At 36.9% G+C, this 23,865-nt stretch overlaps 1 protein-coding gene and 1 non-coding gene across 4 annotated transcripts in view; one reads left to right on the forward strand and one right to left on the reverse strand.

Annotated features, from left to right (window-relative positions):
- The window catches only part of SBF2 (SET binding factor 2), a 494,424-nt gene that overhangs the window by 22,151 nt on the left and 448,408 nt on the right, over positions 1-23,865 (forward strand). The window lies entirely within an intron of this gene.
- Positions 21,078-21,184, reverse strand: LOC122703872. Its single transcript, XR_006343637.1, has one exon. It is a non-coding gene; the product is annotated as a U6 spliceosomal RNA (small nuclear RNA).

Consider the following 23,865-nt stretch of genomic DNA (forward strand, 5'->3'; position numbering starts at 1 on the left):
CTAATTTAAATTATATCTCTGAAACATTACAAAATATTACTTGTCTTTGGCTTTTAATTTTTTTTAAATTTTATTTATTAGTTTATTTTTGATTGTACTGTGTCTTAGTTGCTGCTTGAGGGCTTTCTCTACTTCCATCGAGTGGGGACGACTCTTCATTGCGATGCACGGGCTCCTCACTGCAGTGGCTTCTCTTATTGTAGAGCACAGACTCTAGGCGCATGGACTTCAGTAGTTGTGGTGTACGTTTAGTTGCTCTGCAGCACTTGGAATCTTCCTGGACCAGGGATCAAACCCACGTTCCCTGCATTTGCAGGCAGATTTCTAACCATTGGACCACCAGGGAAGTCTGAGTAGAGAAGTCTTTGAAACTAGAAAAAAGCCCTTTGAGCAGACATACTTTCATTGCTTTGGTGGACTACTTTATCTATGGGAGTGGAACGCTTAATTGCTGAATATTTACTGAGTGGACAGATTTTAGGACTTTCCTTTTCAATGATTTCCCTAATAGATTGAGTTTGGAGAAAGAATTTGTATCTTCTTTGGAAAGGCCCATTTCCATGGTTGAGATCATTCTGTAGATGACTTCTTTAGCCTTGAGTGGTTGTAGCTCTTTGTGTGTACTTCATTAATTTACAAGATCAATGAGTGCCATGGTTTGAAGAAAACAATTAACTCTTTAGGAAATTTGACATCTCAGGTTATTTTTTCCATTAAGTATTTGTCATAGTTAATTTAAACATAAGATTTGAAACCTTGGAATTAAAGATTCTTATTTAAAGAAAATAACTAGTTTGGGGACAAGTTTTTAAGTAATCTATTTATAGTTAATGACATCTGCTTGTACATAAAAATATGTCTTTCTTTCCTCAGCTTAAGCTGATCTAGTTACATTTAGAGAAAGAGAAATCAAGTGTCAAAATAGACTTGGAAAATAATAGTATGAAAATTAATTTGCAATGGAAAATAGTAGTTGGGACTGGAGTGAATTTTACAAATGCTTCATATAATTGTCCCACGCGGTTGTATGGAATTTGAAAAGAATGTTACTTGTTTTTCTTTTGAGACAGATATTTTACCAAATAATTCTAGCGTTAGTAAACTAAAATACACACAAGATTAGTTTAATAAAACTTTTTTTTTTTTTTTTTAAAGGAGGGAAGAAATGAGAGGGACAACAAGGATTCATTTAGGATAGTAAATAACTGGAGGTTTTTGAAATTACAAGCTTAGAACACTTAGGGAAAAGCTGAACTTGACTCTTCTCTTTTAAAGAAAATTAGTAGCCTTTTATAAGAAGTGCCAAATGGCTTCCTTTTAGCCATTCAGTCAGGTGTCTATTGAGTGATTAGAGAGCGGCTTCGGGGATATTGGCTTTGTTCTCAAGGGATTTATTTAATTTGCTAAGCTTGATCAACCTCATTAGCAGAGAAATAGAAGATGCTTCTTTTAAAAGGCTCACATCTACACCAGTATGAAATGTAACAATCAGGTAGTTTTTGGACAGCTCTAAGGCATCAAGATTCCCTGGTGGCTCAGACGGTAAAGAGTCTGCCTGTGATGTGGGACACCCAGGTTTGATGCCTGGGTCGGGAAGATCCCCTGGAGAAGGAAATGGCAACCCACTTCAGTACTCTTGCCTAGAAAATTTCATGGATGGAGGAGCCTGGTGGGCTATAGTCCATGGGGTTGCAAAGAGTTGGACACGACTGAGCGATTTCATTCACTCAAGGCATCAAGAGGATACTAGCAGGGGGCTGTGTGGGTAAGGATTAGGAGGTGGAACTGCCTGCAGGGGGGAAAAAAATCCACCTAGGAACTGGAAATTCAACATTTTCAAGTAAACGTGCTCTTCCAAACCTTTTCCTCTTGGTGATTTACCCAAGTTAGAAACTTGCCACACTTTTCCTTTCCTTTCTCACTTTCACTTCAAAGTGTTTTATTTTTCTTTTTAAATTTGTCTCACTTTTCTTATATGTTCCCACAGTTAATGCCATTGTTCAGGCCATCCTTTCAGTTAAATTCTTCTCCAGCTAGTTTCATACTGCTACTAAAGTAGTTTTTTTTCAGTAAAATGTTTATATCACTCTGTGTTTAATTTTTCCATAGTTTGTCACTGGCTTCAAATTCATACCCAGGGTGCCTCAAGGTATCTAAGTCAGTGGCAGAGGAAATCTGCATTACCTGAATCATGCAGTCACACTGTCCTGCGTGACAGGGATGTTTCTTCTCCAGAGCCATAGTGAGTGGTGTTCCCTAGTCGTCTACAGCCTCAGTGCTCTGTCCTTGCTGAAAGGTCTTCCAAATAGTGTCATTTCCTGCTCTGTACTTTTGCAGTGAGGATCTGCGTGAGATGGTTGATCACAATTGAGCATAAATTCTTGAGTCAGACAACCTGAGTTTGAATTTCTGCTTAACCATCTTCTGGAATGTGACTGAGGACAAATCACATGGCTGCCGAGCTCAGTTTATCCTTTGTGTGCATGCTGTCGTGTCCGACTCTTGCGACCCCATGGACTTTAGCCCCCCACCTCCTCTGTCCATGGAATTTCCCAGGCAAGAATACTGGAGCAGGTTGCTGTTTCCTACTCCAAGGGAGCTTCCTGACACAGGGATCAAACCCATGTTTCCTGCATTGTAGGCAGATTCTTTAACCACTGTGCCACCAGAGAAGACTTCCCTGGTGGCTCAGATGGAAAAGAATCCATCTGCAATGTGGGAGACCTGGTTCGATCCCTGGGCTGGGAAGATCCCCTAGAGGACAGCATGGCAACCTGCTCTAGTATTCTTGCCTGGAGAATCCCATGGACAGAGGAGCCTGGCGGGCTGCAGTCCATGGGGTCGCAAAGAGTCGGACATGACTGACCGACTAAGCACAGCACAGCACACGAGGAGGATCTTGTGCGGAGCAAAAAAGGCATTAAACAATGGTACCTATTGTTTTTGCATGTGTGAATATATGTTAATACATCTTTCCTAAAAAGAGAATTTCTAGCATAAATAGTGTTCATTATAACCACTAAATCACTTATTCTCAGCTTTTTTTCTGGTAAGAAGCTAATTTTAACTTCCCTGAATTATTTTGATCACTAGGGTTAAAAATGGAGACCAAGTCACTTTGTGTACAGTTGCTAATTGGAATATAGGGAAGTTTATGGTTGCTCCATTTCGTCTTCGTTATAAGTGATACTCTAGAGCCATGAAGAGGGGAGTGTGTCAGTAGTAGAATTGGAATTTGGAATGTTGGAATTTAACTAAGATCCCAGGCTGCCTGCTGTTTCCACATGTCCCTTGGTGTGCTTTTCTAAGCTGGAAGCACATTCATATAGGTGCTTTGAACTATCTTGTAGTTTTTACTTTTTATGTTAACTTCATAAATCAAGAATATTTTTTATAATTATCAGATCATTGTTTAAGACCTGTTTGGATAAATTTTCCAAATAGTGCTAGAGCTATATTATTTTTTAATATTAAATACTTTTTTGCCTTTTAGATAGATAACTTAGACTGTTAAAGTGTTCTCTCACTTTTCCTTTAAGAATTTTTAAGTATATTAATTGTATTCCAGAGACTTATTTTGGCTAGGATAAATTTTCCATTCAATGTGACATATTCTTTTTTGTTAATTTTCTAGGTAAAGTAGTTGAATATTCTCTAATATGGTCAAAGGTTTAAAGCGTCTGCCTGCAATGCGGGAGATCTGGGTTCGATCCCTGGGTCAGGAAGATCCCCTGGAGAAGGAAATGGCAACCCACTCCAGTATTCTTGCCTGGAGAATCCCATGGCTGTAGGAACCTGGTGGGCTACAGTCCATGGGGTCCCAAAGAGTCAGACACGACTGAGCGACTTCACTTTAACTTTTCACTTTATATTAGTAAGTACAACATGGAGATTTTATACAGTCTTAACTTTGTCCTTGAGGCATCTAAAGCCTGTTAATTAGGTACTTGTTCATATTTACGCTCAGATTAGTGGTAAAAGCCACCTGCTTATTTATCATTCATAGTTTGTTCCAGTAGAAGTTACTGCATTTCTCTTCATAATAAGTTAACGTTTCTGCAGTTTGAACCAATCATAGTTATCAGTAATGTTTTAAGGCTACAGTAATCATTCTCTTGGTTATTCATACATGGCAGTGAGGGAAGCCCCTCTAAACTGAAAGTAAATTGTAGTTTCTTTCAGAGTTATGTCATGACAATTCAGATGAATTAAGAAAAACTTGTTTGAGTGTTTACTATATCTGGTACTTCCTGCTTCATATTTTTTCTTTTGGGGACAAAAATGTAGAATTATTAAAATTAAAATATGTATGATTTATATGCTTCTTTCCTTTTGCTCATGTCTAAATATTGATTTCTTATCCTGATATATATGTTCCTTAAAGGAGGATAACAGATTCTTAAATGTTTTATTATTGTCCTTTAACAGATACAGAGAAAAGGTATTTGTAAAGTGACAGGAAATTTTAAGATCCTAAATATAAATATTGTATATAATTTTTAAACATGAAAATAACAAAACTTCTTAAGGTTAATTAAATGTTGTATTGAACAATGGGAAGATGTCAATTTTAAAGAATGGCATCACTTTTTATGTAAATGTTTTTTCATCTTCTGTGATCATAGAGTTATAGCCTTCATTTAACTTCCTAAAGACACCTTTATCCTCAAAGATCTGAGACCTCTGGTGCCATAGCACTTCACAGAGTATTTTGAGAAAGAGCTGACCAATTCTTTTTGTGCATGTGGCTTGAGTAGTTGAATTCAGTAAGCATAGTATATTTCATTAATAGGCAAGGACTCACAAAAAAACAAAAAACACAAGCATTGATTAAAGGTTATAATGGTTGTTAGTTTTCAGATGCATGTATGTGTGTTGTGTGTGCATATATACTGGTATTTAAGTTGACTGATAGGTTGTTTTTTGGGAATTATGGCTCATTGAAGAATTTTTACTTACAAAGAAAAAATAGTCAACAGATCACTGCAGTCTTTTTTATTCCCACTCTCAAGAAGCAGTCCCCCCAAAAGGCTTACAGTTTATTTTGTAAATATAAGACAGTATGTGAAAAGATAACTAACATAAACTTGCCAAATTAATGCTACTGGCAGTAAGACTAGTAAGTCTGACTAGTAAGACAGTAAGACTTTGCACCCTTCCAATGCTAAGGGTAACAGGAAAGGGCTCATAAGTAATTGATTTTGAGTTGAATCTTGAGTGATGGAGTAAGTTTTTTTCCCCCTCCCTACATTTGTTTATGAAAAACTTTAGAGAATCCCCTGTGATCCAGTGGTTAGGATTTGGTGTGTTCACTGCTGGGACCTGGGTTTGATCCCTGATTGGGGAACAACATCCCTCAAGCCATGTAGTGTGATTGGAAGAAAAGTTTTTTTTCAAAGCTGAATGAAGTTTATAGTGAGCACCAAATGTCTACTACCTATGCTGTACAATTAACATTTTACTGTACTTAGTTTATCCCATATTAATGCTTCTGTTCACTTCTTTATCACCCATTTATCCATCTTTTTGGGGGATGCATTTCAAAGTAAATTGTTGGTTTCAGTGTACTTCTTCCTAATTAGTTTGGCATGCATATTATGAACTAGAGTGTGATATTTTTTGGACCTTTTTTCTTTCAATGTAAAACCTATATAAAATGAGATACACAAATCTTAAGTTTCCATTCTTGGAAATTTAACACATATGTATAACGCAGTCCCCTATCATGATGTATTATAGCACTGTTATCCCAGAATGTTCCTTTATGCTTGTTCCCAGTCATTTCTTGCCCCCAACCCTCCTAGAAATAATCACTGTCACCAGTCTGATTTTTTTTTCACCCTGGATTAATTTTCCCCATTTTAGAACTTCTTGTAAATGGAATTATATAGCATGCACACCTTTATATTATGCACACACTTAGCATAATGTTTTTGACCCATACTGTTAGGTCTATCAGAAGTTTCTTTTTTTTTTTTGGCTGTGTAGTATTCTATTGTGTATATAAGACAGTCTATCCATTCTATTGGTGGATACCTAGGTTGTTTCCAATTTTTTGCTATAATGAATAAAACTGCTATGAATATTCCTATGAGTCTTTTTGTGACAATATTTTTTCATTTCTCTTCAGTCAATACTTAGTTAAATTTCTGGGTCATAGTGGGTGTATTCTTAATTTTATAAGAAACTGCAACATATTTTCCCAAAGTGGTTGTACCATTTTACACCCCTACCAACAATGTATAAGAGTTGCAGTTATTCTACAATCTTATCAATATTTGGTGTCTTCAGACTTTTAAATATTTGGCCATTCTGGTATGTGTATAGTAGCATCTCATTGTTTGGTTTCTCTGATTAATGTTGTTGTTTTCTCTGACTAATGTTGTTGATTATTTTTTTCTTATGCTTTTTGACGTAGTGTCTGTTCAAATCATTTGTCCATATCAAAATTGGATTGTTTTCATTTTATAATTGAATTGCTGCTTTATATATGGTAGTGCTCAAATATGAGCTCAAATTGTTTCTTTATTGAACACAGATTCACTGACTTGTGAAAGATAATCTTATTGAAGTAAAAACAGTATAGACTTTTATTTTTATTATCACATTATGGGTGGGGACAGGTTCATTAAAATGAATATTTTAATATGTGAAGTAATCTAATATGATCCAGGTATTAATAGAGTTAAAAATATAGTCAGTCAATAGTAATGGAATCACTTGTCTTTGGATTTGAAATTGTTACAAAAAGACCTCACTTGCAGCTAGCATGTATTTGTTTCCTTTGTTTCTTGTTATCATAGTATGTTTGTTTATTGACTCCAGATATAATCTTAGAATAAGAGAAATAATGTATTATTTTATAAAATATTTTGTTGTCCTTTAAAAGTTGTTATGTTTTGGAATCTTTTACAGTGTTGATGTTTTTTAGATAAGGTGTCTCTGGTATTGATGTAACATTTTTACCCTGTTGTGGAAAAAAATAATTTCATTAAGATCAAAGATATTTTCAGAATATTTATTATTAATTCTGCAAAATGTAGAAAGGGTGAGAGATTCTCTAGAGTTAAGATATTGTGGTTAGTGTACTAGTAAATTTAAAAAATAAAATTACCAAACTTTTTACATGTAAAAATAAGATCTAAAAACAAGATTTTCTGCATTTTACATCTAGAAATAAGGTTTTTTTTTTCCTTTCTTAGTTGTGGTCTAAGGACATGATTTTTATGTTGAGTGAGAGAAAGATGGGACATAATTTTCTTCCAGATAGCCACATACTCAGCTAAAAACCAAAGGTTCCATTACTGAATAACAGGGAAAAACAGATACTGGGGGACAACTAGCAGCCAGTTTGACTCAAAGCCTAGGGAAGTACTGATTGAAAGACAAATCTACCTGTTTTGTCAAGTTCTTTAGAGGAAATGGCTATAAATATTTGAAATATAAATAAAGGAGAAAAAAGCAGAAACATATGGTATTAATGTCTCATCTGTGAAGATATATCATCCCCCAGACATTCGCTTTTTTCATAAACAAAAGAGTAGAGAAACACTGAAAACTATTAGATTTTCCTAGTTAAGCTGTGTCAATATTTTAATATTTACTTAGATTGACTACACTTACTTCCTCTCATCTTTTAGATTTATTGCCATCGCTAACCATTTCTAAATGCTGTGAACAATGACCAGTTGTGCTGAAAGTCTCTTTTCTGGGTCAAGAAACCCCAGCTTGACTAATTTCAAATTTATAGAAAGAAAACTCTGACCCCCAAATGAAGAGAATTATCTAAGATCATACATAGCTAATGGATGGCAGAGTCCTAAACCCAAGTCTCTGTCCCCCTGTACTGAAGCAGCTATGTCCAAACAGAAAGAGGCCCACCTGCTATTACAGCCCCTGGTTAGTAATGGCACAGAAGCCCTGTTCTTCCCACCTGGCTTCATCAGTTGGCTTCATTTATACCAACTGGGTGAACTGTTGTACTTTATTTAAAGGAAGTGGGTGGTGGTATTAATATTAAGCAAGATGGACTCTTTCTGATGGCCAGAACTATATGTAGATTCAATTAAATTACTTCATATTAGAAATTTAGTTAAGAATAAGTGGTGTAGTGTGGAAGGACAAGAAAAGTCTCCACCATCAGGCCTCATTGAGAACTGGATGAATGAAATAAAATTGGTATCCCAACAGGAACTCTTAATTGATCATCGTCATCATTCAGTTTCCTGATTCTGCCTCCACTCTGACTGTAGATTCATTTTCTTCTTTTCCACGACTGCTTTCTCTACCTCATGGTTTCTGCTGTCCTGCGGCTTCTGCTTACTGCCTTCTTTGCCATCTCATATTCAGATTCCCTGAGGAAGCAGATCAGACTGAGTTCATCATTGTGAGACAGAACTACTGAACAGTTCTCAGGTCATGCTAATGTAAAAGCCACTGGCGTACATACACATCCCTGGTCCGGTTAATTATGGCAAAGTAGAAGGAACTCAGGAAGGAACTCATGATAGAAAGCATAACATGTGATGCAAGCCTTGAGAGCTGCTTTTTCCAGAAATGAACTGTGGCTATTGCTTACACCCAGGGCATTATATTTGTCTGTACACTTTTGGTTTAAAAATCAAAGCATCATAAGTGAATTCAGATTTAAAAATCTGGTCTGCCCTCTTGAGAGCATAGTCTCTTAACCATATTGTCACTCCCTACACACATACTCCTATCCAGTAGTCTCAGACAGTAACCTCACCTCACACCGCTCCCCCCACCCCCATAAATTTTACTCCTGGGTGTAGAAAATTTAATAGCCTCTCTCCTACTGATATCTTTTCTGTGAATTGAGGTTCTTCTTTGAAACCATACTTACTCCATATTTACCCTAAAATGAAGTCTTACTCATAAATTCTGCTATGCTAGATAAAACTCTTCCCATATAAGATAACTTCTTACAGAAGAATGATTGCCCTAACTGTGCGCCCAAACATTTTCTAGTAGAAACACAGTTTTACATATCACCATTTATTAAGTATTCACTGTGTCAGGCATTGGGCTATGCATCTGCTGGGATATATCACTGAGTAGCAAACTGAGGCCCAGAAAAGTTGAACTCTTATCCAAAATCACATCTAATACATTGCAGAGCTAAAATTCAAATCCTATCTCTGTAATGCCACAGCCTGTGTTTTTAACAACCATCCCTTACTGTCAATGACTGCTAAGTAGAATTAACAATAGTATTTTATAAATAACTACTCCTACCCGACTAAGAAAAGAAAACTACCTTGCTCTAATGCAGTGCTTCCCAAAATACTGCTCAATGAGATATCGTTACACAGTAAGAGTTCTGTGACAAAGTAAATGAGGGAAATGTTATATTAAAGAGCTCATCAAAATTTCATATTGCAGGGATTCCCAATTTTTTTTTGCCTTTTTTTTCCCCCAGAAATTTTATATATACCATTCCACACTGTGACTCTCCAAGAACTAAATATAGGCAGAGTTTCCATGTATACTTAGTCAAAGTTACCTCTCTTCACAGGGCATTGACTAGAACTGTTTTGTGAAAGGCATCTTGGAAAATATTTATCTAGTAAAAATTTCACATGACCGTCTTTTTTTTTGATAGTTTCACCTAAACTAGGTCAGTTAGTTATCAATAAATCTTAACCATCCCACTGATCCGTGTCCGACTTCTAGGTGAAGTGTCACGGCCATGTTAAGGGTCAGTGGCCGTGTTTTGGATCATGTAACTTTACTTTCTTCATAAATGACAGGATAGGAACTCAAAGGACAACCTGTTCACTTACGTGGTTTGCCGCTGAAAGGGAAGATGGGTCCATATGATTTAGACCCCCACATGGAAAACCATACAGCAGAGGGCCCGAAAGAACCACACAGCAGTGGTAGGACAGCTAGTGAAATCACAAAGGAGTAAGAAACTACTCGGGAGCAAAGGAACTGGCCAACAGGAAGAAAGGGGGGCAGAACAGAGAAGGCGTGCAGAGGTAAGCGAACCCAGGCCCTGTATCTGCGTTCTGGGGCTTGGTCTGGCTTCTGTGAATCAAGAACTTGGATTTCTGTGAGATCTTTGTTGTTGTGCCTTTGTAATAACCTCCCTTTCAATTGAACTTGCTTGAGTAGCTCTCTCTTCCTGCAAACAATCTTAATTCAATTCAAATAAGGAAACTGAGAATTTTCACTGAAATAAAGCAGGACAACGCAGGTGTTAAACAAGGCTGTAGATTGTGGAGTTTTGATTGAATGCTTGAGACTGAATCCCAGGTCCTGTACTGTCAGATGCAAAACTTTGGACAAGTTACCTACATCCTCCATTCTTTTTTTTTTTTTTTTTTTTAAATTTTTTAATTTTTTTTTTTTCATCCTCCATTCTTACCTGTAAAATGGAATTAATGAGAGTATCTACCAGACTGTAAGGATTGAAGGAGATGTTTGTAAAGGGCTTTGTACATATAGAAAACACTGAATAAATGTTAGCTATTATTAGTTACTTTGCATGTACTTCTTTTCTCTCACTCAACATAAAAATCTTGTCCTTAGACCATAACTAAGAGAGAAAAAAAAGTCTTATTTCTGGATGTAAAAATCTGGTAAAATATATATATGTATAATTTATTAGTATACTAACTACAGTGCCTTAACTCTAGGGAATTTCTCATCCTTTATGCATTTTGCAGAATTAATAACATCTGATATTCTGAAAGTATCCTTGATCTTAATGAAGCGATTTTTTTTCCCCACAACAGGGTAAAAATGTTAATAATCTTTCTTGTGGTTAGTTGCAGTAATATGATTAAATACTAAACAGTAAGTCATTTTCAGCTTTGGGGAGATGTTTTTAAGAGGAAGGAGCACACTCTTCATTATTACTTTCCTTTCCTGCTGACTAGACAGTAGATGTTATGGTTAGAACTTGAGCAGCCATCATGAGCAAGGAATTAAAACTATATATTGAAGATTGTAGAGTGAGAAGATAATTATGGATCCTCCATACCAACCTTAGATTATTTCATTTGTGTGAAAGAGAAATTTCTGTTTTGTTTAAACTACTATTGCTTAAGATTTCCTTTCACTTGCAGCCCTGCCTAACCCTAACTGATATGACTCCTATGACTCCATGTCTGTAGATAAACCTTATATTGCTGTTTTTGATCTAAAATATTAGGCTGTATTTCTTGGACTTCCCATCATGAAAATGGGGATTGACTTTCCCCTAACCTATTTCACTTGCCTGCACAGAAGCACTTCCTACTCACCTGGCATCTTCCTAAATGTTGCATTGTAATTTTGTCTAAGTCAGTGTTCAGTGCTTTCATTTTGATGATGTAAATGAACTTAATAATTATCTTTTTTGTTGTTTACTTAGTTTTCTATTACTTATCCTTAGTTCAGATACAACTAACTCTGTCAGTCATTTAAATCTCTGTCAGCTTGAAGCTCTCTCTCCTTGGGCTGACTGAGGTGCTTTTTATATTAATTGTTCTATTTGATGCACCACTGATATCCCGAAACTTTTCTTCCCCATCATTCTGAAGATTGTCCTTTTCTCTCTTCTTTGTGTAGGATCTCTTTATTCCCGAATCTCACCTCTTCTTTTTTTTTTCTCTTAATTTTGTTAGCGCTATCTTCCAGTAGCATATTTCGAAAAGATAAAAAGGAAGTAACATTCCAGAGGCCTTGCATGTCTGAAATGTTTTTATTCTTGATTGATACTTTGAATTGGCTAGAAATATTTCCCCTCAGAAATTTGAAGTTATTGATCGATTGCCTTTTTATTTTTTAAAGATTTGTTTAATGTCTACTATTTTAAAAGTCTTTGTTGAATTTGTCACAGTATTGCTTCTGTTTTATGTTTATTGGGTTTTTGGCTGCAAAGCATGTGGGATCTTAGCTTCCCAACCAGGGATAGAACCTTCAACCTCTGCATTGGAAGTGAAAGTCTGAACTACTAGACCACAGGGGAAGTCCCTATCCATTGTCTTTTAGATTTTGAGATTGTTGAGAATCCAGAGCTACTCTGATTCCTAATCCTGTAGGTTTCCCCTCCCTCAGAGTTTCAGATTTTTCATTTATTCCTGGTTTCTGAAATTTCACATCTTCAAGTGGCTGTTTTTGTCTTCATTATTATGGCTATGCAATAGACTCTTCCAAATTGGTAACTTACAGATTTATATCCTTCCATCCTCCCTTGGTCTTTTGGATTTGTCAGATTTCCCAGAGAAGGGTCCTCCCATCTCTTGCCTGGGAGGTATAGGTTTCTTTGCCAGAAATTTGGGAGCCAGGAAGAGGAATATTATTGGGGTTGCAGCATTCCCTATGTAAACTTTTAAACCATTTCTTCTCTGTTTAGTTTGAAATCATTACTATCAGTTGCTAAGCATTCCCACAGATGAGTTACCCTCTCTTTTATTTTTTCCTGATATTAATTAAGCTTCTACTCTTCTGTAGGGTAGAGCAAGGATAGTCACTTAGGTGTGAAGAGAAGGGAGGGTGTCTGGGGATTTAACTGCTTTTTACCTAGGCTTTCCTACAGTCCCACTGATCCTTCACTTCTAGAATTATTTGGTACTGCCAGTCTTGCTTGGGACTGTCAGAGCTTGTTGAGCATTCTGAAGTGTAAATCTGGTAGCTTCTAGTCATTTTCCCCATGGTTTAGGATTTAGTGTTCTGAGGTGAGCTAATACAGCTAAATTTATCCAACTGCTTTTCAGCTTCTAACCTTGTACTTTATCCTCTCCAGTTTTTTTCCTTTCTCTGTGTGGTTGCATTGCTAATTTTTGTATCTTTGGTAGCACCTCTCCTTTAAAACTTTAAAACAGAAAAAAAAAAATCAACTTCAGGTGCAGAAATTTTATTTGCTTATGGGCTGTAATACCCAGTTAAGTTTCTTCAGAATCACTTTAAAATTTCAGAATTTTCTGGATGTTAATTTATATGGAATAAAATACACAAGAGCCTAAGTGCACAAGTTAAGTTTTAACAGACAATACATGCTTGTAATGTAACTCCCAATCAAGACCTTGATGCTTAAATAAGGTCTAACATCTAACATGCTTATTTTGATGTTTGTAATTCTATGATCAAGCTAGGATTTAATGAAGCATTAATGAACTACTGTTCTACTGCATATGAGACTCTTAGGTGCTTTTGAGATGTTAACTTTATTTTTTTGAGATGTTAACTTTTTTTTTCATTTTTTGAAATGTTAACTTATTTTTTTATAAAAGACTTTATACTGTTGATGGACATTTAGGTTGTCTGCTGAAGTGAACATTGTGGTGCATGTATCTTTTTGAATTATGGTGTTCTCTGAATATATGCCCAGAAGTGGGATTGCTAGAATATATGGTAGCACTGCTTTTAGTTTTTTAAAGAACATCCCTACTATTCTCCATTGTGGCTGTATCAATTTACATTTCCACCAACAGTGCAAAGGGTTCCCTTTTCTCCACTCCCTCTCCAGCATTTATTGTTTAAGATTTTTTAATGATGGCCATTCTGACCAGTGTGAGGTGATACCTCATTAGTGGCCATCAAGAAAGGAATTGATGGAGAAGATGTGGTACATATATACAGTGGAATATTACTCAGCCATAAAAAGGAATGAAATTGTGCCACTTGCAGAGACATGAAAGGACCTAAATATCATCATACAGAGTAAAGTAAGTCAGAGAAAAATATATATTAGCACATGAATGTGGAATCTAAAAAAATGGTATAGATAAACTTATTTGCAAAGCAGAGATAGAATCACAGACATAGAGAACAAATGTATGGTTACCAAGGTGGGGAAGGAGTAGCAGGATGGATTGGAGATTGGGATTGACATATATACACTTTGTGTGTGTGCTAAGTCATGTCTGACTTTTTGTGACCCTATGGACTGTAATCTGCCAGGCTCCTCTGTTCATGGAATTTTCCAGGCAAGAATACTGGAGTGGGTTGTCATTTCCTACTCCAGTGGATCTTCCCAACCCAGGAATTGAGCTCACATTTTTTGCACCTCTTGTACTGGCAGGCAGATTCTTTACCATTGAGCCACCCGGGAAGCCCTTGTATAAAATAGTTGACTAATGAGATGGAACCTACTGTATAGCACAGGGAACTCTGCTCTGTGCTCATAGTGACCTGAATGGGAAGGAAATCCAAAAAAGAGGAGAATATGTATACTTACAGCTGATCACTTTGCTGTACAGTAGAAACTGAATACAACATTGTAAAGCAACTGTACTCCAATCAAAAAAATCTTTACAATTGTATCTCAATAAAACTGGAAGAAAAAAAACAAAAACAACAAAAGACAAATTTTTAGAGCAGTTTTAGATTCATAGCAAATTGAGGGGAAAGTACAGAGTTGCTGTATACCCTTTACCCTGGTATGTACAGCCTCCCTGACTATCAACAACCTGCAGTAGAGTGGGACATTTGTTAGTTGATGAACCTACATTGACACATTATTATCACCCTAAATCTGTAGTTTACATTTGAGTTCTCTCTTGGTGTTGTACATTCTGTTTTGACAAATACATAATGATTTGTATGTCATTATAGTATCGTGCAGAATAGTTTCACTGTCTTAGAAATCCTTTGTGTTTCACCTATTCATCATGACCTCTCTCCTGACTCTAGACCACTACTAATCTTTTTACTGTCTCCATTTGTTGTTCAGTCGCTCAGTTGTGTCTGATTCTGTGACCCTGTGGGCTGTAGCATGCCAGGCTTCCCTGTCCTTCACTGTCTCCTGGAGTTTGCTCAAACTCATGTCCATTGGATTGATGGTGCCTTCAACCATCTCATCTTCTGTCATCCCCTTCTCATCTTGCCCTCAGTCTTTCCCAGCATCAGGGTCTTTTCCATTGAGTAAGCTCTTCACCTCAGGTGGCCAAAGTATTGGAGCTTCAGCTTCAGCATCAGTCCTTCTAGTGAATATTCAGGGTTGATTTCCTTTAGGATTGACTGGTTTGATCTCCTTGCAGTCCAAGGGACTCTCAGGAGTCTTCACCAGCATCACAGTTCAAAAGCATCCATTCTTCGGCACTCAGCTTTCTTTGCGGTCCAATTCTCACATCCATACATGACTACTGGAAAAATCATAGCTTTGACCATATGGACCTTTGTCGGCAAAGTGATGTCTCTGCTTTTTAAATGCTGTCTAGGTTTGTCATAGCTTTTCTTCCAAGGAGCAAGTGTCTTTAGTTTCATGGCTGCAGTCACCATCTGCAGTGATTTTTGGAGCCCAAGAAACTAAAGTCTGTCACTCTCTCCATTTTTTCCCCATCTGTTTGTGAGGAAGTGATGTCCTGATCTTAGTTTTTTTGAATGTTAAATTTTAAGCCAGGTTTTTTACTCTCTTCTTTCACCTTCTTCAAGAGGCTCTTTAGTTCTTTGCTTTCTGCCATAAGGGTGGCATCATCTGCATATCTGAGGTTATTGATATTTCTCCCGGCAATCTTGATTCCAGCTTGTGCTTCATCCAGCCTGGCATTTCACATGATGTATTCTTCTTATAAGTTAAATAATCAGGGTGACAATATACAGTCTTGACATACTCCTTTCCTGATTTTGAACCAGTCTGTTGTTCCATGTCTGGTTCTTACTGTTGCTTTATGACCTGAATACAGGTTTCTCAGGAGGCAGGTTAGGTGCTCTGGTATTCCCATCTCTTTAAGAATATTCCTCAGTTTGTTGTGATTCACACAGTCAAAGGCTTTAACATAGTCAGTGAAGCAGAAGTAGATGTTTTTCTGGAATTCCCTTGCTTTTTCTGTGATCTAACAGATGTCTCCATAGTTTTGCCTTTTCCAGATTATCATTTGCTTGAAATCATATCATATGTAGCCTTTTCAGATTGGTATCTTTCACTTATGCATGTAGCTTTTACATATGCATGTAAGATACCTCCATGTCTCTTTCTGGCTTGATAGCTCATGCCTTTTTAGTGCTGAATATTATTTAATTGTTTGGATGTACCAGAGTTTATTAATCCATTCACCTACTGAAAGACATACTGGTTGCTGCGAAGTTTTAACAGTTATGGATAAAACTACATCCATGTGAAGGTTTTGATGTGGATATATGTTTTCAGCTTCTTTCAGTAAATAACATGGAGCACATTTGCTGCGTTGTATGGTAACAGTATGTTTAGTTTTGTAAGAAACTGCCACACTGTCTTCCAAAGAGGCTGTACCATTTTTCAGTCTTACCAGAATTGAAAGAGATTTCTTGTTTATTCCACATTCTTGACAGCGTTTAATGTTGTTATTGTTTTGAATTTTGGCCATTCTAATATGTGTGTAATGGTATTTCATTATTTGTGTTTGCAGTTCCCAAGTAAAATATGGTATTGAATGTCTTTTCATATGCTAATATGCCTCTGTATATCTTCCTTGGAAAGATGCCTGTTTAAATCATTTACCCATTTTTAATATATTGGATTATTCATTTTCTTACTGTTAAGTTTTAAGAGTTTTTAAAAAATATTTTGGATAGCAGCCCTTTATTTGCAAATACTGATTTATAATGTGTTCATTTCTGCTGTACAGCAGACTGTTTCATTTATGCATACACTTTTGAAAGTATTCCCTTCTATTACAGTTTATCTCATTATACTGAATGTAGTTCCCTGTCCCATACAGTAGGACCTTGTTGTTTACCCATTCTATATATAATAGCTTACATCTGCTAACCCCAACCTCCCACTCCATTCCTTCCCCAGCTCCCTCCCCCTTGGCAACCACACGTCTGTTTTCTGTGCCCCACGTCTGTTTCTGTTTTGTAGATTATTTCCTTTGTGTCATACTTGAGATTCCACAAATAAGTAATATCATTTGTTATTTGTCTTTCTCTTTCTGACTTACTTTGCTTATTATAATCATCTCTGGTTGCGTTCGTGTTTCTGCAAATGGCATTGTTTTTAATGGCTGAGTAGTATTCCATTGTATATACATGCCCATCTTCTTCATCTGTCTCCTGTTGATGGACATTTAGATTGCTTCCATATCTTGGCTCTTTTGAATAGTGCTGCTGTGAACACAGACGTGCATGTGTCTTTTTCAATTATAGTTTTGTCTGGATATGTGCCGATAAATGGGATTGCTAGATCACATGTTAATTCTACATTTAGTTTTCTGAGGAATCTCCGTAGTATTTCCCATAGTGGCTGTACCAACAGTTTACATTCCCACCAACATGTTGTAGGAGAGGGTTCCTTTTCTCCACACTCTCTCCAGCATTTGTTATTTGGAGACTTTTTAATGATGGCCCTTCTGGTATGAGGTATACCACACTGTGGTTTTGATTTGCATTTCTCTAATAATTCACAATGTTTGGTATCTATTCTTGTGCCTATTGGCCATCTGTATGTCTTATTTGGAAAAATGTCTACTTAAGTCTTCTTTGCAAATATTTTTTTCCCAGTCTGTGGCTTGTCTTCTCATTCCCTTGAATCAACTCACTTTTTAGAAGGGGAACCTGAAAAAGATTGAAGCTTAACAAAAGTTCTGATATAGGAGATGGTTTATAATTTTGTGATTTAAGGTAGGTCTTTAGATAAAAATTTTAGAAGCCCCACGTACATGTTCAGAGCCACTTAAGGTTTTTATTTATTTTGAGAAATATGTACCAGTTACATTAACCTGTGTTATTTAAAAACTTGTCCACTTAATAAAATTCCTCCTTTATCTTGCTTCAACCCCTCTTTCCAATTTTTATTTCTTATTGTTTTCCTTTATACATATATAATGTATCAGCCAAATGGAATCACTCTGTATTCCCCACAGAGCTCAAATCCAGGGCCTTGCTTGTCCTCTTGTCTATTGAAAATTCTCTCTCCTTTATTATTTATTTTGGTGTTGCCTCTCAGCTTCTGGGTTCTTAGTTCCTTGGCCAGGATTGAACCCTTGCCCTCAGCAGTGAAAGTGTGGAGTCCCAATCACTGGACTGCTAGGGAATTCCTGAAATTCTCTCTTCTTTAATTCAAGAACCGCTTTTTCCATAATGCCTTAGGGAATCTAAGAATCATAGAATCTATGACTCTAACCTAAGAATAAAATAAAAAACATGGAAAAATGACTATATAAAGATGTTTATTGCAGCATTATTTACTTTGCTTCCCTTGTGGCTCAGCTGGTAAAGAATCTGCCTGCAGTGCGGGAGACCTGGACTTGATCCCTAGGTTGGGAAGATCCCTTGGAGAAAGGGATAGGCTACCCATTCCAGTATTCTGGCCTGGAGAATTCCATGGACTATATAGTCCATGGGGTTGCAAAGAGTCAGACATGACTGAGTGACGTTCACTTTCACTTTAAAGATTTTTTTTGCAGCATTATTTATAGTAGCTAAACACTGGAGCCAGTAATCTTCAGCACGAATGGAATGATTATAATTAAAAATGTTGGAGGGTATAGAAACATGGAAAATTCTTATGGTATAGTTGGGGGAAAAAGTGAAAATCTGAGGTCATATATGCAAAGTAATTATAGATGTGAAACAAACCCAAATGAAGAGAGATGAAAGGGGGACATACCTCAAAGTAAGTTGTGTTAGCGTGATCAAATGTTGTTATTTTTTCTCATTGCATAAATTTTATGTAATATAAGTAAAATTGAGTACTTATAAACTGTTGTGGTAAATATTTCTGCATTTCATTTACTGTTTAAAGGTTTGATCAAAGCAGTGTTAGGAAAACCCCAAAATGAAGCACATAAAATGTTGAATACTGGGGGACTTCGCTGGCAGTCCAGTGGTTAAGACTCTGCACTTCCAAGCTTCCATTGCAGGGGGCATGGGTTTGATCCTTGTTTGGGGAACTGAGAGTCCGCATGCCAGCAGCATGGCCAAAAAGAAAAAGTGTTGACTATTGGGTAACTGCATTGAAAGGGTTTGTCATATTTTATAGTTAGCTATAAAAGAGTTATGTACTTTCAGTGACAAGTATTAACACATGTTTGAATTGTGTGGAGTTGGTGAAATTTTAACTTTCCAGTGTTTTGCTCTTTGAAGACAAGACATTCTATAAAAAATCTTGGAATGTTACTTTTGAGAAGAACAGAAGGTAAAATAAGATGGGAGTACTGATGAATGCAGTTATAGAAAGGATGTAAAAAAAGGGCAAAGACAGATATAAGCAAAGATGAATATAAAAGACACTAGAGTATACAAATAGTGTGGAGAAGGCCAAAGCTTGTAATGAAGCTGTGACAGATGCTTAAGTCCATAAAAAGCTTTTTTAAGATTGTTTTGGTAGCAGTAACAACAAAGAAAGGATAGTCCTACTGCTTGGAACTGAGGTGTTGTATTAGTAGATAGTCAGAGAAAGCAGAGCTTTTCTATTCCCATTGGCTTTTATCTCCTCTTTTAAGATGAATCATCTTTAGATTAAGGAGGATAAAAAGACTTTCTTTTATAATTAGCTTTCATATATATCTATCATGTAGGATTTTCATATTTGTTGTATAAATTTAAAAAACAGACCAATATGGGGAGAAAATGCGCCCCCTCCCCCCATTTATGCCACTCAGATATAACTCCTGCTGATATTTTGTTGATACCCTCTCAGAATTCTTTTCTGCATAATGTATATAGGCAATATATATTTATAAACAGATAAAACTGTTATTCAGTAGTTTCTTCTTCTTCTCAGAATTTAATTTTCCCAGGAATATGCTCTAAAGTTTTCCATATCAGTGCATATAAACTACACCATCTTTTAAAAGACTTTTAATGAAATTGTAGCATGCATATACAAAAGTACACAAACTACACAGCTCGGTCAATACTCACCAAAATGAACACATCAATTTAACTACCACTCACTTAAAAAATGGACCATTATCAGTACCCTGTAGGTCCTCATTATGCTCTGTTCCAATCATTAACCCTTCCTCCTCTCCAAAGATACACTTCTAATGTTATAATTCTGTAGATCATTCTTGCCTGTGTTTGGACTTTATATGAATGGAGGAATACATAGATAATCTTTTATGTCTTTCTTCTTTCACTGAATATTATGTTTTGCAATTCATCCATGTTATATGTATTGTAGTTTGTTTTCACTGTTGAATAGTATTCCATTTTATGAAAAAACTGTAATGCATTTATCCATTCCACAGTTGGTGGGCTTTGAGTTGGTTGTAACAATTTATTTTGTTCACTGCTGTGTGTACATAGTATGTGTTTTGTGCTTGGCATATAGCAGGCATTCAGTAAGTATATGTTGAATTTTGTGGGGGGAGGGGGGCTGTGCTGCATGGCATGTGGGATTTTAGTTCCGTGATCAGAGGTCGAACCTGTGCCCCTGCAGTGGAAGTGCGGAACTTTAATCCCTGGACCTCTAGGAAAGTCCCATATATGCTGAATTTAAGAATTAAATGTCTCACATTTCTCTATAATTATTACTGAATTTTCTCTGAATTATCAAAGACTAGTGACACACTTCTAATTTTATCCTCTCTGTGCTAGTGTGAGAGCTTTACAACAGTGTAACTTCATTTATTTCTACCGACTTGTTTGCTACTGTTTTAAATGCTGTTGTTTTATTATTTTTTTTCCTTTATTTTTATTAGTTGGAGGCTAATTACTTTACAATATTGTAGTGGTTTTTGCCATATATTGACATGAATCAGCCATGGATTTACATGTGTTCCCCATCCCGATCCCCCCTCCCACCTCCCTCCCCATCCCATCCCTCTGGTTCGTCCCAGTGCACCAGCCCTGAGCATTGTCTCATGCATCCAACCTGGACTGGTGATCTGTTTCACACTTGATAATATACATGTTTCGATGATATTCTCTCAGATCATCCCACCCTCGCCTTCTCCCATAGAGTCCAAAAGTCTGTTCTATACATCTGTGTCTCTTTTTCTGTCTTGCATATAGGATTATCGTTACCATCTTTCTAAATTCCATATATATGCGTTAGTATACTGTATTGGTGTTTATCTTTCTGACTTACTTCACTCTGTATAGTAGGCTCCAGTTTCATCCATATCATTAGAACTGATTCAAATGTATTCTTTTTAATGGCTGAGTAATATTCCATGGTGTATATGTACCATAGCTTTCTGAAAAATATGGAACGCTTCACGAATTTGCATGTCATCCTTGTGCAGGGGCCATGCTAATCTTCTCTGTATCGTTCCAATTTTAGTATATGTGCTGCCGAAGTGAGCACAATGCTATTGTTTTTTTTTTTTTTTTCATTTATTTTTATTAGTTGGAGGCTAATTACTTCACAACATTTCAGTGGGTTTTGTCATACATTGACATGAATCAGCCATGGAGTTACATGTATTCCCCATCCTGATCGCCCCTCCCACCTCCCTCGCCACCCGATCCCTCTGGGTCTTCCCAGTGCACCAGGCCCGGGCACTTGTCTCATGCATCCAATCTGGGCTGGTGATCTGTTTCACTATAGATAATATACATGCTGTTCTTTCAAAACATCCCACCCTCGCTTTCTCCCACAGAGTCCAAAAGTCTGTTCTGTACATCTGTGTCTCTTTTTCTGTTTTGCATATAGGGTTATCATTACCATCTTTCTAAATTCCATATATATGTGTTAGTATGCTGTAATGTTCTCTATCTTTCTGGCTTACTTCACTCTGTATAATGGGCTCCAGTTTCATCCATCTCATTAGAACTGATTCAAATGTATTCTTTTTAATGGCTGAGTAATATTCCATGGTGTATATGTACCACAGCTTCCTTATCCATTCGTCTGCTGATGGGCATCTAGTTTGCTTCCACGGCCTGGCTATAATAAACAGTGCTGCGATGAACATTGGGGAGCACGTGTCTCTTTCAGATCTGGTTTCCTCAGTGTGTATGCCCAGGAGTGGGATTGTTGGGTCATATGGCAGTTGTGTTTCCAGTTTTTTAAGAAATCTCCATACTGTTTTCCATAGTGGCTGTACTAGTTTGCATTCCCACCAACAGTGTAAGAGAGTTCCCTTTTCTCCACACCTTCTCCAGCATTTATTGCTCGTAGACTTTTGGATAGCAGCCATCCTGACTGGCGTGTAATGGTACCTCATTGTGGTTTTTTTTTTTTTTTTTTTTAATTTTTTTATTAGTTGGAGGCTAATTACTTCACAACATTTCAGTGGGTTTTGTCATACATTGATATGAATCAGCCATAGATTTACACTTATTCCCCATCCCGATCCCCCCTCCCATCTCCCTCTCCACCCGATTCCTCTGGGTCTTCCCAGTGCACCAGGCCGGAGCACTTGTCTCATGCATCCCACCTGGGCTGGTGATCTGTTTCACCATAGATAGTATACATGCTGTTCTTTTGAAACATCCCACCCTCACCTTCTCCCACAGAGTTCAAAAGTCTGTTCTGTATTTCTGTGTCTCTTTTTCCGTTTTGCATATAGGGTTATCGTTACCATCTTTCTAAATTCCATATATATGTGTTAGTATGCTGTAATGTTCTTTATCTTTCTGGGTTACTTCACTCTGTATAAGGGGCTCCAGTTTCATCCATCTCATTAGGACTGGTTCAAATGAATTCTTTTTGACGGCTGAGTAAAATTCCATGGTGTATATGTACCACAGCTTCCTTATCCATTCATCTGCTGATGGGCATCTAGGTTGCTTCCATGTCCTGGCTATTATAAACAGTGCTGCGATGAACATTGGGGTGCATGTGTCTCTTTCAGATCTGGTTTCCTCAGTGTGTATGCCAAGAAGTGGTATTGCTGGGTCATATGGCAGTTCTATTTCCAGTTTTTTAAGGAATCTCCACACTGTTTTCCATAGTGGCTGTACTAGTTTGCATTCCCACCAACAGTGTAACAGGGTTCCCTTTTCTCCACAGCCTCTCCAGCATTTATTGCTTGTAGACTTTTGGATAGCAGCCATCCTGACTGGTGTGTAATGGTACCTCATTGTGGTTTTGATTTGCATTTCTCTAATAATGAGTGATGTTGAGCACCTTTTCATGTGTTTGTTAGCCGTCTGTATGTCTTCTTTGGAGAAATGTCTGTTTAGTTCTTTGGCCCACTTTTTGACTGGGTCATTTATTTTTCTGGAATTGAGCTGCAGGAGTTGCTTGTATATTTTTGAGATTAATCCTTTGTCTGTTTCTTCATTTGCTATTATTTTCTCCCAATCTGACGGCTGTCTTTTCACCTTACTTATAGTTTCTTTTGTAGTGCAAAAGCTTTTAAGTTTCATTAGATCCCATTTGTTTAGTTTTGCTTTTATTTCCAATATTCTGGGAGGTGGGTCATAGAGGATCTTGCTGTGATTTATGTCGGAGAGTGTTTTGCCTATGTTCTCCTCTAGGAGTTTTATAGTTTCTGGTCTTACATTTAGATCTTTAATCCATTTTGAGTTTATTTTTGTGTATGGTGTTAGAAAGTGTTGTAGTTTCATTCTTTTGCAAGTGGTTGACCAGTTTTCCCAGCACCACTTGTTAAAGAGGTTGTCTTTTTTCCATTGTATATCCTTGCCTCCTTTGTCAAAGATAAGGTGTCCATAGGTTCGTGGATTTATCTCTGGGCTTTCTATTCTGTTCCATTGGTCTATATTTCTGTCTTTGTGCCAGTACCACACTGTCTTGATGACTGTGGCTTTGTAGTAGAGTCTGAAGTCAGGCAGGTTGATTCCTCCAGTTCCATTCTTCTTTTTCAAGATTACTTTGGCTATTCGAGGTTTTTTGTATTTCCATACAAATTGTGAAATTATTTGTTCTAGTTCTGTGAAAAATACCGTTGGTAGCTTGATAGGGATTGCATTGAATCTATAGATTGCTTTGGGTAGAATAGCCATTTTGACAATATTGATTCTTCCAATCCATGAACACGGTATGTTTCTCCATCTGTTTGTGTCCTCTTTGATTTCTTT

The sequence above is a fragment of the Cervus elaphus genome, chromosome 1 (assembly GCF_910594005.1).
Source record: "Cervus elaphus chromosome 1, mCerEla1.1, whole genome shotgun sequence".
Lineage (NCBI taxonomy): Eukaryota > Metazoa > Chordata > Mammalia > Artiodactyla > Cervidae > Cervus > Cervus elaphus.